The sequence below is a fragment of the Taudactylus pleione genome, unplaced genomic scaffold, assembly GCF_031769625.1.
Source record: "Taudactylus pleione unplaced genomic scaffold, aTauple2 ptg001159l, whole genome shotgun sequence".
Taxonomy (NCBI): Eukaryota; Metazoa; Chordata; class Amphibia; order Anura; family Myobatrachidae; genus Taudactylus; species Taudactylus pleione.
The window spans coordinates 505530-523906 of NW_028285560.1; the positions used below are offsets into that span (position 1 = coordinate 505530).

General features: G+C 43.2%; 1 pseudogene; it reads right to left on the bottom strand.

Moving 5' to 3' along the window:
* Positions 1-316: 316 nt before the first annotated feature.
* Positions 317-10809, bottom strand: LOC148453425 (uncharacterized; annotated as a pseudogene).
* Positions 10810-18377: the final 7568 nt, after the last annotated feature.

The following is an 18377-nucleotide window of genomic DNA, read 5'->3' on the forward strand; positions in this document are numbered from 1 at the left end:
AGAGAGACAGATAAAGATACAGAGGGGCAAACTTACTGAAGTGAGAGTTTTTAGAAGTGGAGATGTTGCCCATAGCAACCAATCAGATTCTAGCTATTATCTTCTAGAAGGTGCTAGTTAAACATTAAGTAGAATCTCATTGGTTGCTATGGGCATTATCTCCACTTCTAAAAAACTCTTACTTTAGTAAATATACCCGAGTGAGACATAACCCAGCCAGCGTTGGGTCAGCTGCTAGTATTTGAATAATTTGAACAATCAAGTTTAGACAGTTGATGTAATAATTTAATATAGTTTCATTCAGATGTGTTCTATATTAAATATTTCCCATTTGGTCCATGCCAAGTCTGTCAGTATTGTACGTAAGGTACGTCACAGCATGTTCATTAGAAAACATCTTTTCTGTGGGAACATATTTTATGGTAAGGTCTTGACAAGTCTGTGTCCACAGTGCCTGGGTGCAGAGAAACGAAGACCACCTTGCAGGGCCGTAGCTAGGGTAGTGCAGTCGGTGCCATCGCACAGGGCACCACAGGTCAAGGGGCGCTGTTTGGGCCTGTCAAATTTCTGTTTATTATCATGCTTGCTTGTAGCTTCCTCTTATTTCATCCCCAGCATCTCCTGGCCTCTCCTATCTCTTCCCTGGCCCTTCCCAATGAAGCCATGGCCCTTTTTTTGGTGCATTATATCCCTTTGAAAAATGAGGGGGGCGCCAATGCTCTTTCTGGCACAGGGCACCAAAAAGTCTAGTTATGGCTCTGCCACCTTGCCCTTTCCTCTTCCCAGATCCACAGAATGGGTTTTGGTGGCCATATTTAGAGCTGCTTTAGACATTCTGTAGCTTTACCACCCACCTAGGCCTGAAGAAATAGAGATTCATTAATGATTTAATGTGTATTAAATGCATCAATATAGAGCAGGGGTTCCCAACCACGTTCCTCAAGGCACACTAACAGTCCAGGATTTATGGATAGCCATACTAGATCACAAGTGACTTAGGCCCTGATTCAGAGCCGGACGCTCTGACCAGAGCGCTCGCTCTGAATCAGGGCCCTCCTCCATTAAAATGGAGCGTCCTCCTGGACGCTCGTATAGCTGTGGGTCTCCACCCACAGCATATACGAGCGTTCAAAAAGATGGTCGGACTTGCGACGGAAACCCTGCGGTAGGGTTTCCCAGCCACAAGCCCTGGAGTGATTTTGGCTCTATCAGAGCCAAAATCACTCCCACTGACATCACTAGTGATGTCAGTGGGGCCGGCTTCAGACGGTAGGCGTTCCCATGGGAACGCCTCCGTCTGGCAGGCACGCCCCCGACACGCCCACCAAAGGGGGCGTGCTGTCAGTCACCATCGACAGCACGCCCCCTTTGGTGCGAGACCGCGAGCGTCAGCTTGGCTGTCGCTGTCCGGGTCTCGCGCATGCGCACGACGGAGCACCCTCCGTCGTGCGCATGCGCAGTGGGGAACATCGACCCACTTGCGAGCGTACTGCCGCTTTAATTAGTACCCCAGTTATTTTGATTTAACCATCTGTGCACAATCATGGATATCACTAAATCCAGGAATGTTAGTGTGCCTTGAGGACTGACGTTGGGAATCACTGATATAGAGCTTTTAGTAAAGAGACATGTGCATCATTTCAGAAATGTCTCCAGTTGAAACATTAAAATGCAGTTTCTTTATGTTTTATGAAACATGCAGAAGAATAAGGTTCGACGTACAGTAATAAGCCAATATACATTAGTAGGAAAAAGGGTGAAAATAAATAGTAACTTGGAAATAAGTTGCTCAGTTTGGGCTTCATTTAGATCTGCATGATCATAAATATATACATTTCTGTACTTTGCATGTATACTAAAATGCATCTGTATCTTAGACCTGCGGCCCCTGGAAAGCTGAAATGGGTGGCCAAAGGAACACCTAGGAGAGGGTTTGAAGCGTGTTTTGCAGGGTGCCTCCGTGAACAAGCCCTCACTGAAACACTCATCAAACCCTCTCCTAGGTGTTCCTTTGTGCGCACAAAAGATCCCACACTGCACAGCCTAACACCACACTGGTTTTCGTACAGGTACCTTATCTACTCTTATTCAAAAGAACTCTCATTGGGGTTTAATCGCTGGTGCCACCCTGCACTGCCTTGTGCATCATGGTGGGATCCAGGGGTTTGCCCTGACAGCAGATGCTGTACCTTCTCTGATTTACACTGTGCTTGTCAGGCTGTGACTCTCATCCCTTGTCCAATGCTGTTTGGCAAACAGGGGAAAGCAGATCATAGCACACATAATTGCACAGGTTCTGATCTTCCTCCAATCAAATGCTCCATCTGTGGATATTACTCATATAGTGTTATTCCTGTACCTTTTTGGAAATGATCCTTGTGTCTCCCAGTATGTGGCTAATGTTAGATTTCGTTATGGCTATAGAGCAGATTATTATAAGACATAATGAGGCTTGCATTGCTGTTTTATTTATGCACGATTGAGTTTGTTTATATGTCACATGTTTTCACATTTTGCCACACGTGTCACTGTTTTACACATACACTTATTTTGTTTATGACCTATTGGACTGTCATTGAGAAAAAAATGATTCCTTATATGCTGAATAGTACATATCTCATATTTGTGTTCATTATTTGATCATTATTGATTGATTGATCAGCAATGCCTGAAATACACCGTCAGTCATTTTAATATTTTTAGAATTAGTTGGGGAATATCCTCCATTTTGATTAAATGCTGGCGTTCTGCTAAATAGTTACAGAGTGAGATCTTTTTATTACAGAAAATATTAAGCATTATGTTTTAATGGGTTTCTATCCTGTAACTAATATAGAGTGTGTCCCCACAAAACAGTACTGTTCTCTGTGCTTCCCCTGTGTCTATATAATATTGCTCTGGGGCAGATCACAATGCTTAAAGCACATTGTAGCTATAATTTGATTCAAATGGACATTTTATTCCATATAGATGATTTTGTGTATTCACAGCCTATATCCCCTTAATGATGTAATACTAGCTCCTATGCAGCCCCCTTCTCTCCCCTCCCTATTTCCCATGCTTCATAGTACTTCATTCTTTTCCATTGGGGTTACATTAGATCATGTCATGGACGTCGGTTCACATTACTAATTTTTCATTTCCATATGGACTACTGTATAAAAAAAGATTCCAATTTGATTTTTAAAGGAGGTAAACATAATATATGGAGGTATTTTACTCAATACCATTTTATCTGAAAAATGTGGCATCTACAAGTGGCACTGTACGCTACTGTATACTTGGCATAACGTCTGGTGCAAATGTTGTTTGTTTGTTTTTTTTAGCTGGATACATATTGAGAAGCATCCACCTCAACAGATAGGTAAGCACACTTTTATGGCATGTATCTTTGGTGTCAGCACCTCCTATGTGTTAAGTATTATTTTAGGGGAATTATTGCATTTATGCTTAGTGAATGTTATGCATTTTTGTTGTTGGAAGTCTATGCTCTCATATGCTTCATCACTTATAAACAAACAATAAATATGTATTAAACTAAAAACATCCAATCAAATGTCTAGAGGAAGCAACAAATCACATCTCATTAATGCACACCTCTATAGAAGCTTTACCAAAATACACTGAAGCTATTTTGGTAATACCAAGTGTGCTTCTCTAAGGTGTTCTGTCTTCTGCATATAATGCACATATGAAGTAAATATATGTATGCACTCCTGTAATTGATGTCTGTATAAACCTAAGTTATGATGTCATCAACACAGCGTTCAAAAGGAAACCGTGTATGTATAAGGAATAATGCACCGCTAGTGTAAAGAACTGCATTTTTTAGCTGGGTACATACTAGGACGATGGATCAGCCGCCTGGCCGATCCGCCGTGCTATCTGACTATTGGTAAGAGCATACACACTTACCAATCATTGGCCCGATGTGTCGTGCCGGACGTCACAACTGGGCGGGCATTTACATGTGCCTGCCCTGTTGCGGTGTCAGTCACCGGCGACATCTGCAGCAAGTGTACGGACGGTCTACAGATATTTATTTATTAACAGTTTCTTATATAGCGCAGCATATTCCGTTGCGCTCTACAATTTAAAACAAAGTTAATAGAACAAAACTGGGTTGTAAGAGACAGACATAAAGGTAAAAGGGCCCTGCTCGCAAGCTTACAATCTATAGGATATATAGGCCATGAGTTGTGCTGCACAGCCGATGTGATATGTCTATGAACGACGTAGGTCAGACATATCGCTGGTACACACCTGCTGACAAGCACACGACATATTGGCCAGTGTGTACCCAGCTTTAGAAGTCACCTTGGACTGCTGTGAAATGTATATAGTACTCAGTCTACATAATCTGGCTTTTATTGTAACACATATATCATTGATGGTTTCTACTATTTATATATGTTACAGTAGATCGAGCATTATCCCATATAAACACACATAATTACATTTACAGCAACATGAGTGTATTACTTATGCTTACCATTGTCAGTTATAGAGCCTACTTTAGCACTTATGTTACTGTAACTAAAATGGCATTGTGTTGCTTGGATTGGTCAGATGACTGCGCTCCGAACATCCCTCTTCCCGTCATAAGAAGCGGAGAAAAATATTTTGCCATTAACAACGGACCAATGGTGTTTGTAGCAAGTGCCAGGGAAAGGCCCTACAGAGTAGAAAAACAACATAAACTTCAGTTAATTTTCTCAGGTGATTTTCCAGGACACTTTCATTTTTTCCATGCTGAAAGTTTAATTCCCAAAGCTTTTATTCTGATAATACACACTCCAGGGGCACCCACATTTTATTTTGTTCGGCACCAAAGGCAAAGTGTGGGATGGATTTTGTGTCTTTAGTCCCTTAGGGTCACATGGGTCTCCTGGTTTTCATTTCAGATTGACTGATGCTCCAAGGGGTCTATTCAGCAACAGTGATGATTTTGCCCCGAATATTATCTGGCAACATTGTCACAATATTTTAGCAATTATGATAAAATATGTAAGCTATGCAGCAATATTTTCAGTAGGGACAGCGGTTGCGGTAACAGACTGTCCCTGCGATGTCACAGAAGGGATTGTTTTCAGGATTACGAAAACAATCCCTTCTGTTTGTTCCCTGCGCATGCTCAGTCATGCTCTTGGGAACAGTCTCCGTCCTGGCTTCCCGGTGACCATGGAGGGGTAAGTCCAGCTTTAGCCTCTCAAAATTGATTGATATGTGTATATAGGCTTTATACTAGCCTGTATACATGTATATTTATGTGCTTTTATATTTAACATTTATAAATAAATTATAAATGTAATCGCACATTAATATACATGTATACAGGCTAGTATAAACCTAGAGATGTGCGGGTTCGGTTTTACTTAGATATGTTCAGATCTCAAAAACGGCATTTTATTGGCTATAGCGCTATCGCGTGTTTTGGATAGCCAATAAAATAAATCCGAACTACTCCGAACTTGCGATAATTTTGGTGTAAAGAACCGAGTAAATCCGAACCCGCACATCTCTATATAATAAACCCTGTATACACATATCAATCAATTTCGTGGGGTTTAAAAGCCTCTAGAGTGACTTACCTGCCGCAGATCACCGGGAAGCAGGGACGGAGACTGGGCGGGCTTACAAGATGCTGCAGGACCTTATGGGAAAATTTCCCTCTGTCCTTGCAGTTTTCGGGATAGTTAAGTATTTTCCTCATATAATACCATTTTGAAATGGCATTATAATAAGGCTGAATAGCAAAAAGTGTTAAAGCACTCTAGAGATCAATGGCTGATCCCTACAGTGCGGTACTCTGCGAGATGGGCATCAATGGACAAGATAATTGCATTATCTTCTATATTATCTAATTGCTGAATAGGAGATTTACATAAAAAATACAGAAATCATAGTTTCCGTATTTTTTATGTAAGAAAATCATTGCTGAATAGACCCCACAGTATTGTTCATTATTCTAACATACCAACCGAAGATTTTGTTTGCTATTTTGGATACTGTATGTCATAATAAAAATATACTTTCGTATCGTGGGCTCACTCTTAAAGGAGGACAATATGTGTGAGCAAAGTTTTGTGTGGCGTGCAAATAAGTGTCGATACTATGCAGAGCTGTAACTAGACTTTTTGGTGCCCTGTGCCAGAAAGAGCACTGGCGCCCCCCTCATTTTTCAAAGGGACATAGGGGGTCATTCAAATCCTCTCGTGAGCCGCAGTACGCTCGCAAGCGGGTCGATGTTCCCCACTGCGCATGCGCACGATGGAGGGAGCTCCGTCGTGCGCATGCGCGAGACCCGGAGAGCGATGGGCTCTCCATCGCTCCGGGTCTCGCACCAAAGGGGGCGTGCTGTCGATGTTGATTGACAGCACGCCCCCTTTGGTGGGCGTGCCGGGGGCGTGGCGGCCAGACAGAGGCGTTCCCATGGGAACGCCTACCGTCTGAAGCCGGCCCCACTGACATCACTAGTGATGTCAGTGGGAGTGATTTTGGCTCTGATAGAGCCAAAATCTCTCCAGGGCTTGTGGCAGGGAGACCCTACCGCAGGGTCTCCGTCGCAAGTCCGATGGTCGCGATGGTCAAGACCATCGCGACCATCATCATGGACGCTTGCATATGCTGTAGGTGGTCACCCACAGCTATGCGAGCGTCCAAGAGGATGCTCCATTTTCAGGGAGGAGGGCCCTGATTCAGAGCGAGCGCTCTGGTCAGAGCGTTCAGCTCTGAATCAGGCCCATAATGCACCCAAAAAAGGGCCATGGCTTCATGGGGAAGGGCCAGGGAAGAGATAGGAGAGGCCAGGAGACGCTGGGGATGAAATAAGAGGAATCTACAAGCAAGAATGATAATAAACATAAATTTGACAGGCCCAAACAGCGCCCCCTGACCTGTGGTGCCCTGTGTGATGGCACCGGACGCACTACCCTAGCTACGGCCCTGATACTATGCAGCAAATGAAAATTATGGCCTTGAATTCAAGTAGGCACATTTACGTGGGTTAATGCGACCGGGTGCACGTTTTTGCTATTCAAATAGATGCAAGTCATGGCTCTCCATAGGAATTGTGAATTTTTCTTCGCACTCCCTGAGCAGGTGATAAGGTGGTGAAAATCCTTATTTTAAAGGTAAAAATGGGTGGATTTAGATCCTTGGGACCCCTCCCCCCCAAATGATAAATTAGGCACTTGGTTTTAATTAGCATAATTTGCCAATAATTACGTAACATTTTGGGGGTGATATTTTGCAAAAAGCAGAATAATGGGTTAAATTATGTGGGACAGGTATATAGAGGTGCGACATTGATGGGAATGGTATTTTTAAGCTTGTAGATGGGAGTTAGAGAATTTATGACATTATAAATGGCTTAAATCACCTTATACCCCTTTCAGACATACTGAGATTCCCATGATTTTGGCCTGCCTCGGCCAAAATTCCCGGGTCTCATGTCTGTGTGAAATGTACCTACCCGGGAACACGTTCCCAGGTAGCCACCCGTGCAATCGACCAGGGTTTTTCCCGGGACTAAAGTCCCGGGAAATTACCCTGCTTCTGTCTGAATGGTGCTACCCGGGAAATTACTACTCCCGGGCAGCATCAAGCAGCTTTTGCATGTAGCTGACAGCGCAGAGCGTCCTATAGGACACTCAGCGCTGCTGCTTTGAGCTGACAGCGCAGAGCGTCCTATAGGACGCTCAGCGCTGCTGCTCACCACCCCCAGCACCGGCCGGCTGTGCCACAGCGGGCCGCCCGCACTCCCGCTGGACCACCAGGGAATTAAAATAAATGTTAAAAAAATGATAGTAGAAAAAAAAAAACTGCATTACGATTGGCCGGCTTTTGGCTGCTGAATGATGACATCATCATCATCAGCCAGAGAGGGGATAGGCTAGGAGGAGCAGACGGCACAGGAGAGGCAGGTAAGCAGAAAAACCCTGCTCTTGTCTGAAAGGGGTCTACCTGGGAATTTCCCGGGTAGACACTGTAGTGTGAAAGGGGGGTCTCGACCAAATACCTGGGAATTTGCACAGGAGAAATTCCCGGGTCTGAGCAGGAAATTTCCCGGGTTGTATGTCTGAAAGGGGTATTACAGGCTTTTTTATGCACCCCAAAATCATATACAGCCTTTACATTGCTGGGAAAACCCTTGCTTTCTATAATTTTTTTCTAGTTACTAAAAAAAAAATGCAAAAATCAGTTATTTGAAAACTTTTAAGAGACCCCAATACTTTGTTTATGGCTACTAATAGTCTTTTATACAGTTATCCAATGTTAGTTGCCATTTTTTGGTGGTACAAAGTGATTCCCCACACTTAACACAGGTATTACCAGCCAGATTTATCGTGCGACCGCCAGGATAAGTATTTATAATTGAATAGCACAACTAGTGGGAGCGTCCATATGTGCGGTAAGCAAAATTACCATGCAGTATGCGCATTAAGTCAACCTGCTGTAAACCATGAGTGTACCGCGGCTAACTGAATTAGGAGAGTGTGGTATGTTAAGTCAACATTTATAATGTCGACATGCATCAAGTCAACATGAGAATGTCAACATGGTTGAAATGTTGACATGCTTAGCATGTCAATAGTGACCACATCAACATTCATGTCTACACAGATGAAATGTCAACATAACTGAATGCTAACCTAACATCCTTGGTGGCCCAGCAGTCAATTACCTTGTCCCGACAGCTCCAGCGGCTTCTTCCAGGTACAGACGGCCATGTGACATGGAAATCCGGTGCAGGTGTCTGAGGAGTGGCGTTCTGGTAAGTATTCTCAAATTATCCCTACCAGTAACCCTCTCTCTAGTGCCTAGCCCTAACCTCCCCATGCAACCGAACCCTACCTCTCCCGGCGGTGCCTAACCTTAACAGTCGGGATTCTGGGAATGTCGACATTTCACATAGCGATATTTGAAATGTCGACATTGTGAAAATAAATTAGTGTTTTTCACAGAAATTCCCCAAAGCCGGGTGGCACCGTGAAGATGCTGTTGGTTCCAGCAAGCAAACGCAGAAAACTTTCAGTTTTTGGATTTGCTTGATACTAGGCGGTCCTCTCAGGCCCCTAACAATGAATGGGACCGTTACTTAAACCTTGCACAATAAATGGGACCGTTACTTAAACCTTGCACAATAAATGGGACCGTTACTTAAACCTTGCACAATAAATGGGACCGTTACTTAAACCTTGCACAATAAATGGGACCGTTACTTAAACCTTGCACCATAAATGGGACCGTTACTTAAACCTTGCAGAATGAATGGGACCGTTACTTAAACCTTGCACAATAAATGGGACCATTACTTAAACCATGCACAATAAATGGGACCGTTACTTAAACCTTGCACAGTGAATGGGACCGTTACTTAAACCTTGCACCATAAATGGGACCGTTACTTAAACCTTGCACAGTGAATGGGACCGTTACTTAAACCTTGCACAGACGAGCATTTCCGCATGTGTAATGGACCCGTTAGTGATAATGAATAGCCCCCATAGGGGGAATATGTATCAAATCTTTTAGAGAGATAAAAAAGAAAAGTTGAGCATAGAAACTAGTCAGCTTCTGTCATTTCATAGACTTTGCTAGATAAATGACAGAAGCTGATTAGCTACATTGGGTAACTGCTTTATTTTATATCTATCCAAGTCTTGATACATCTCCCCTTTTGTGAGCAACATACGTTTTTAAGGTGCATTGAAACAGAACAAGAAGCGCTCCTATAATAAATCCACTACAATTCACATAAAAATATGACTGTATACATCCTTATTTATGGGGGAAATGTATCAAACCTTCTAAAGAGTGGAGAGGTATAAAAGTTGCCCATAGCAACCAAACAGCATTTATCAAGTACAAAATGAGAGGTAGAAACTGATTGGTTGCTATAGGCAACTTCTCTACTCTTTAGAAGGTTTAATACATTTCCTCCTTCGATTCTTTCAAATTTCCCAGCAGTTTACATGCACTTACCTTGCATTAAAAATGCAGAATGATAATGCCAGTGACAGTATGTAGTCTACTATTATAATCTATTAATGCAGCAGCCTGAGGCACCAGACCAGGGACAGGCACATTCATCGATGGTCATCCTTAAGGTGCGTACACACGGGATGACTTTTGTCAATGTTATGAACGATAACGATATCGTTTATCATTAGATCGTTCATATCGTTTACTTTTTTTGCATTGAACGACCAATGATGCGCGTGGCCGTATGGACGATAATGATATCTGAGGTCGACCGTCCAGACTGGCCAACTTGCTCGATATCTATGAATTCTTCATCATTTATATTCTGTCAGAAATCGTTCATGTTCAATGATGAAATTATTGAACTAAATTGTTCAAATTTAAAATAGGAAAAATCGTTCAACGATAACGATGATTGAGCAAGTCGTCCCATGTGTACGCAGCATTACTCCTGCATCACCCATCTCTGTGTCAGTACCACCACCAGTGACTCACCTCAGAGGAGACCTCCCGGAGACAGGTCTCCCCATTCCCACTGGGGTGCAGCATCCCTGAGGAATTAATGAGGAGATCCAGGTGGCCAAACTCCTGTCCCACCTTGTGTGCAGCCTCCTGTATATCCCGCTGGCTGGTGACATCCAGCTGCAGGATGGTGACTGTCTCTGGGTTCCTCTCCCTCAATGCCTGCAGCTCAGCGGCCAAGTCCGGCTCCCTACAGGTCCCTATTACTTTGGTCCCATGTCTGGACGTAACCAGGAATTTGCAGAACTGGAGGCTGAGACCTCGACTTGCTCCCTGCACCAGCACTATTCCGGCTGTCATGGTTATGATAACACGTGCCAATGGGTCTGCTGAGTAGCGCAATATGCCATTGCTGCTTCTAAAACTTCAGAAATGCTTTTGTTATATCCTGATTAAACCTCGGTACAATCCTGCCTATAAACCTCTAGACAATCCTGCCTATAAACCTCTAAACATAGATGGCACTAAGTAGCGCTATGACCAGTCGCACACCCCAATAAATGCTCTCAGACTTTGGCACTTGTAGTCCAATGCACAAAAGTTATTATTCAAGAAAAGTACAGATAGTTACACGCTGTGATCTAAAGACAATTAACACAAATAAATCATACAGACCCAAGGTACAGTTGTTATATACGCACGCGCTCTGGGCCCAGATACCGGCATCAGCATTAGAAACCTCCGGCAACAGCACAGCAAGAACATTCAAGACTGGGGTCAGAGAGCGCACATATATACTCTTTCAGGAATTGGCAATACAATGGACATGAGCTGGTATTATTTCATTGGTTCTTCTTCTTTGGTCTTCTGTTACGACATAGTTCACTGGTCTGTTTGTACTTGAGAAGTTCAGCCTCCCAGTGGCTCTTTGTGTACTTTCTCCTGCCGCATAACTAAGCAATGAACACTTCATACATTTTACATTCTATCACCTAATTCCCTATAGTTCATAACTTGCAGATGCTTGTAGCGATTTCCCCACCGATAGTACCGGAGATCTGTAAATACACAGTGGATCAGAATGGCACCAAACATGATCTACTTATTATGTACTAAACCATAAATATCATATAACATGCACTTCACATCATTGCAAATATAAATAACACTTTGGGTAATAACCTTTATTACTGCATAACCTTTTTATGTAATTTGTGTATGTGTAAGTGTAAGAGACTATTGCATAAAGTTGCTAATATGCGTGGTGCGTTTATTTGTAGAGTGCTTATGATAAACAGCGCAACTGTGCGTAATGTGCGGTGTTTATGCATGTGAGTTTATGTGTGTGTGTGTTTTATGCATGTAAGTCTATTTATGATGGATTTAACATATATATATATATAAATATATATATATATATATATATATATATATATTTTATCCCTTACTGACATATTTTTAAAACTATAATGCAAGGTGTTTCAAGCAGCTAGGTTCACTTTCAAGCAGGGTAGGGACCCCCAGCTGATTGTCGTTGCCACTGCATCTGGTAAGCAAAACCTCTGACCATTGTTAATTCAGACAAATTCAATTGTGCATATCAATGTCTGGGTTATATTTCAATTGCCACAGCCATACTTGTCTATATGTGGGGCTTCCCAATTTATATGTAAAACACTCACAGTATCCTAGTGACATGTATACAGAAGCTGTTTCTTGTTACTAACTAAACCCTGCATGAATATTGTGTTTGTCAGTGTGAGAGTGTTGTATATTATTCACTATTTAGTGTTGTGCGATTGTGTGGATACGTGCACACACTGGGTGCGTGCGCACGCAATGTTACATCGTGGATTGTACCAACATAAATCGGGCAGCGGACAACCAAATCGTCTGATAACAGTTGAATTGCGGTCGCATGCAATTATTCGACTTCGACAGTCCACCCTTTGATAGCCAACCAAACACTATCACAACCTGTTTTGAATCTGTTTAGCCATGCATGAGAATATACATTTAATGTTATTATGGTATGACACAGTTTGGTCTTTTGAACCATTAGATAATGCGTCTCAAGGAGGGTGAAACAACCCTTATACGCCATCTGCGGATCCTTAAGGGACCATGGGCAGGATGTGGGAACTCATCTAACCTATAAAGGAAGTTTGGGAAGGGGGATTGGGACTGCATTACCTAAGATGACTTAAAATAACATCAACGTTATATTTATGCACAACCACACAAATCCAGATCACATTATTATAGGGTACATTCTAATTCAGGGTTGTAATACAGTTCTACATTTACCTCAGTATTCATATTGTCACTACTGACCACTATCATAATTACGTTCTTCCAGTTTACCTTATTCTTAAATTTTACACACTTCAACACAGCAGGAACACACCTGACACATATGGCAATTACAATGAAGACAACCAGTATGAGGATCAGGAGTTTACCTATGCTTGCAATCATTTCTTGGACCCATTCTCCTAGACCTGAGAACCATTTCACTGGGATCAACCATGAAACCCATTTCTCTACCTTCTCCTCTACTTCAGCCACTGAAGCATTATGGTTCTTTCGAAATTCCCATTTTAACTGCAGAATTTCATCCATCTTACGGTCTATCACCTCCTTGGGGTTGCTGGTATCATTTGTGACGTAAGTGCAACACTTTACTCCAAATTGGGTGGCCAAAGTTACGCAATACCCTCCAGTGACAGCTGTTAAATAATTTAACACTAGTCTGTGTTGCACCAGTTCTTTCTTGTACGCTTGCAACTCCCTACCTGTATACCTGAATGTGTTATCATACATCTCGTTGATATTATCTATTCATTTATCATCTTGGATATATCTAACATTTAGTGCACCCCGAGCGATCCTGGTGGGATCCAGTGCTACTAAAACTTGAAAGCCAGTTGTCTCACTAATTAACTGTGTGGCTTTATGCACATCACCAGGTATCATATTTCTTTTGTCTCTGTGTTCATACTGTGTGTGAAGATATGGTGATGGTGTGTTTTTATGAATACCAAGCATTTCAACATGTGTGAGGGTCATAACCTCTGGGACTACACTTCCCAGATAACACAAACCTTCGGAACTCGGAGAGAGACACTTATATGCCTTTCTTCCACATATAAAATATACATCATCGGGGAGAACATAAGGAATAGTATGCATCATGATCATCAAACACATTTCCCTCACAAATAATCCTATCTCAGGTTCTCCCATCTAGTGAATACATGTTTCTGGTTGTATAATCTTAGCACAGTACCCTTCTGGTATTTTACCAACCAATTATTTGGTGGAACAGTGTATATTTATACCGGAAGTGTCTCCCACCTGACCTAATTTTGTGTAACAGTTCATAATTCATAGGCTCACGGTCAGCTCTTAGTGAGAAGGTCATCGTCTGATTATTTCCAGTCACCTCCCAACTTCGTGGTTCATTGAAGTTGGTGATGTTTAAACAAAAAAGTGAAACTCTGGAAGAGAATATAAAAATGAACACAGCAGACCAATCCATCGCCACAGCAAGGACCTGCAAATTTCTTTAGCTCAGGTATCTCACTGCAACCTTTTAATCCTCCAAGAACAAGCTCGCGATCAACAGGTCCACTTTATCAGCCTCATCTCCACCTTCTTTCTCCACCGGTTGGTTGACCTTTTTGCAGTGAGTGGAATGGACCCATGTATCTCTCTCGGCCACCTTCAAAGATGTGGTACTCGTCAGCAACACCTGATACGGACCCTCCCAACGATCAGTCAAACAACCTGAACGCAAGAAATTTCTGATCATAACATATTCTCCAGGTTCAACATCATGACAGTTTGTTTCAGGCATATCATGGGACAACAATTTCAGTTTCTGCTGTGGCTGTTTTAACTGTTTACTTATTGATATAAAATACTTTACAGTTACCTCATTGTTACCTTTTAAATCTTCCTGCGGGCTTATAATCAAATGAGGTGGTCTACCAAACAGTATTTCAAAGGGGGACAGATTTAGAGAGGGGTCTAGGAGTGGTCCTTATGCTATGTAGGACCAACAGTAATGCTTAAGGCCATCCTGGTCCAGTCTCTGCCATGATTTTGCTTAATTTGTTTTTAATAGTTCCGTTCATCCTCTCCACCTTGGAACTGGCTTGCGGTCGGTAGGGGGTGTGAAGTCGACTATTAATACCCATCAGCTTACACATATTTTGAAAAACATCACCTGTGAAATGAGTACCCCTATCACTCTTGATAATTTTAGGGATACCGTATCTGCACACAAAATCCTGAACAATTTTCTTGGCAGTAAACGCAGCAGTATTAGTGGCCGCTGGGTATGCCTCAACCCAATTGGAAAATACATCAGTGCACACTAATACATACTTGAGATTCCTGCAGGGTGGTAATTGGATGAAATCAATTTGTATTACCTGGAAAGGTCCGTCAGTCGGAGGAATGTGAGATGGTTCGGTAGGGATTGTTTTCCCAATGCTTTTCCTCAAGCAGGTCAGATAGGACATTGCTCTCTTTTCCGCTTGAGAAGAGAAACCCGATGTGCACCAGTATGCTCTCACCAATTTCCACATATTTTGCTTTCCCAAATGAGTCAGACCATGCGCTTCCTCAGCCAGGCTGGGGTAGTATGCCTTGGGAGCCACTGGCTTACCTTGTCAGTCCCTCCAGAGTCCAGATAACTCTTGCTCACATCCCTTGGACCTCCAGTCTGACTTTTCCTGGGTAGAACACAAATTTTGCATCTCAATTAATTTCAGCATATCAATTGTTTGGAAAGTCATGATTTGTTCAGTTAGTACATTCATTTTTAACCCTGCTGCCCATTTTGCAGCTTCGTCTGCCCTGTTGTTGCCCAGTGACACCGGATCATCTTCACATGTATGGGCTTTACACCTAATTACTGCCACTGACTTTGGCAATTGGATTGCTGTTAATAGTCCTTTTATATGTTTGGAATGTGCAATTGGTGTGCCTGCTGCTGTCATCAATTTTCTCAGACGCCATAAGGCACTGAAATCGTGTACTACTCCGAAGGCGTACCTAGAGTCAGTGTAGATATTAGCAGATTTACCTTCCGCTAATTCACACGCCCTCTTTAGTGCCACCAGTTCCGCCTCTTGGGCCGAGAGTGGTGGGCCTAAAGGTTCGGCTTCTATAATGTCCTCGTCATTTACCACAGCATAACCTGTACATAACTCTCCAGTGTCAGTCTGTCTATGATAACTCCCATCCGTGTAAAATGTCACATCTACATTTTCTAAAGGTGTATCCCGTATGTCAGGTCTTGCAGTAAAGGTTTGATTCAGATATTCCATACAGTCATGTGCATCAATATACCTGCAGAACTCACCTGCTGCCAGCGGCTCACCTCTCTCCACCCTTTGTGTATCATGTTGCACATATGGTAAATACGTAGCTGGGTTTAACGTACTGCACCTTTTGATGATGATGTTTGCAGGTGCTATTAAGGCTAGTTCCCATTTTGTGAACCTAGCTGAGGAGACATGTCTGGTTTGGGCAGAGTTTAGCAAAGCAGATACAGCATGGGGAGTATAGACAATCATATCATGGCCTAATACCACATCCTCACTCTTACTGACCAATAGAGCAGTTGCTGCTACATTTCTTAAACATGTTGGGAGTGATCTTGCCACAGTGTCCAATTGTGCACTGTAGTATGCTACGGGCCTACTGGCATCACCATGTTTTTGTGTGAGGACACCTGCTGCACACCCATCAGCTTCCGTACAATACAAATCAAAAGGTTTTTCATAATCAGGTATTCCCAATGCAGGTGCTCTTGTCAGACTCTCCTTAAGATCAAGGAAAGCCTGCTCTGATTCCTCTGTGTGTATGACACAATCTGGCTTTGAGGAAGAGACTAAGGCCTTCATTCAGAGGCGGCCGTACGGTCTACGACTGCACGGCCGCCTCGATGTTTGTCAAGTGCGCATGCGCACGAGGGAGCCGGCTCCTTCGTGCGTATATGTGAGACCCGCTATGACCGACAGCGCCGGTCGTAGCGGGTCTCTTTTCAAAGGGGGCGAGCTGTCGATGTTGATTGACAGCTCGCACCATTTGGAAGGCGGGCCGGGGGGGTGGCAGCCCAAAAGGAGGCGTTCCCATGGGAATGCCTGCCATTTGGGGGAGGCCCCACTGACATCACTAGTGATGTCAGTGGAGAGCTTCCAGCTCTGACAGAGCCAGAAGCTCTCTGGGGCTTACGACAAGTGAGACCCTACCCTAGGGTCTCGTTGTAAGCCCCGATGGTCTCTGACCATCGCGACCATCACCCTAGCGGTCATTAGAGCTGTGGGTGTAAACCCACAGCCTAACGACCGAAACAGAGGCGGGCGGTCAGGATGCAAGCGGCCGCCCAGTTTCTGAGCAACCGCTTGCATCCTCCGACCGCCTCTGAATGAGGCCCTAAGTCCTGTAATGGCAAGGCCAAAATCGAAAAACCGGGGATCCACATTCTGCAGTATCCACACATTCCCAAGAAGGTACGAATTTGCTGTTGGTTCTGCAGCAGTGTCATGTTCTGTATGGCCTGGATTCTGTCATTTGTGAGATGTCATAACCCCAGAGTTAGGCAGTGTCCAAAATATTTAACCCTGGACTGGCATGGCTGTAGTTTGTCCTTGGCAACCTTGTGTCCTGTTTGCGAGAGATGAAGCAACAAAACTCTACTATAATTTAAACATGACATAAACGAATCAGAACATAACAATAAATCATCCACATATTGGATTAGAACAGATCCATTGGCAGGTTGAAAAGTTTGTAAACAGTCGTGTAAGGCCTGGGAAAAAATTCTGGGGCTGTCTATGAAACCTTGGGGAAATCGTGTCCATGTGTATTGTACACCCCTGTATGTAAAGGTGAATAGGTACTGACAGTCAGGATGAAGAGGCATAGAGAAGAAAGCAGAACAGAGGTCAATGATAGTGATATTGGTTGCATTTGGTGGGATCTGCATGAGAATGACAGCTGGATTTGGCACTATGGGAAATTGGCTCTCTACCACCTTATTAACCCCTCTAAGGTCTTGTGCCAGCCTATAACCCCTCCCACCACTCTTCTTTACAGGAAATATGGGACTGTTGGCTACACTAGCAGTACGAACTAAAATTCCCTGCTCTAACAATCGCTCAATTAAAGAATAAAACCCCTAATTCAACCTCCTGTTTTAATGGGTACAGGGGAATTTTTGGAGCTTGCCTACCGCTTTTTAAATCTACCATTACGCGACTTACGTTTGCCATTAATCCAGTGTCCTGTCCATCCTTGGTCCAAAGTTAATCTGGAATTTGGGACAACATTTGATATACCTGAGATGGATTCTTACTTAACCTGGTAGAATGATACATTATCCTTTGGGGAGTGTCCAGCATATCCCTCACCTCATGCGCAACTCTGTCTGGGATATCTAAAAATACACCATCAGGGGTACAATATATGACACATCCCATCTTACATAACAAATCCCTTCCCAGTAGGTTAGTAGGAGCCGCTGCTGCCAGGAGAAAAGAATGTCTGGTATGCAATGGCCCGATAGTGACCTCTGTGGATTTTGTTAAAGGATAATGTTGCACTTTACCCGTTGAACCCCATTGCTGGTACTGTCTCGTTGGTTACCTGTAAATTGATGGGAGATTTTATCACTGACCTGGTCGCCCCTGTGTCTACAAGAAAAGGATATTTAGTACCAGCTACATCAACCATCATTACCGGCTCTTCCCTAGTACTTCCCGTTAACCTGACTATCTGTAGACTACAGGTATGACCTGACCCCTAGTATTGACTCACACTCTCCAATAAAGCATTAACGGCCACAATTGGAGCTGGTGCCTGATGGACATTTGCTGGTCTCTGTGTATATCCCTTATGGGGATATCAAGGTA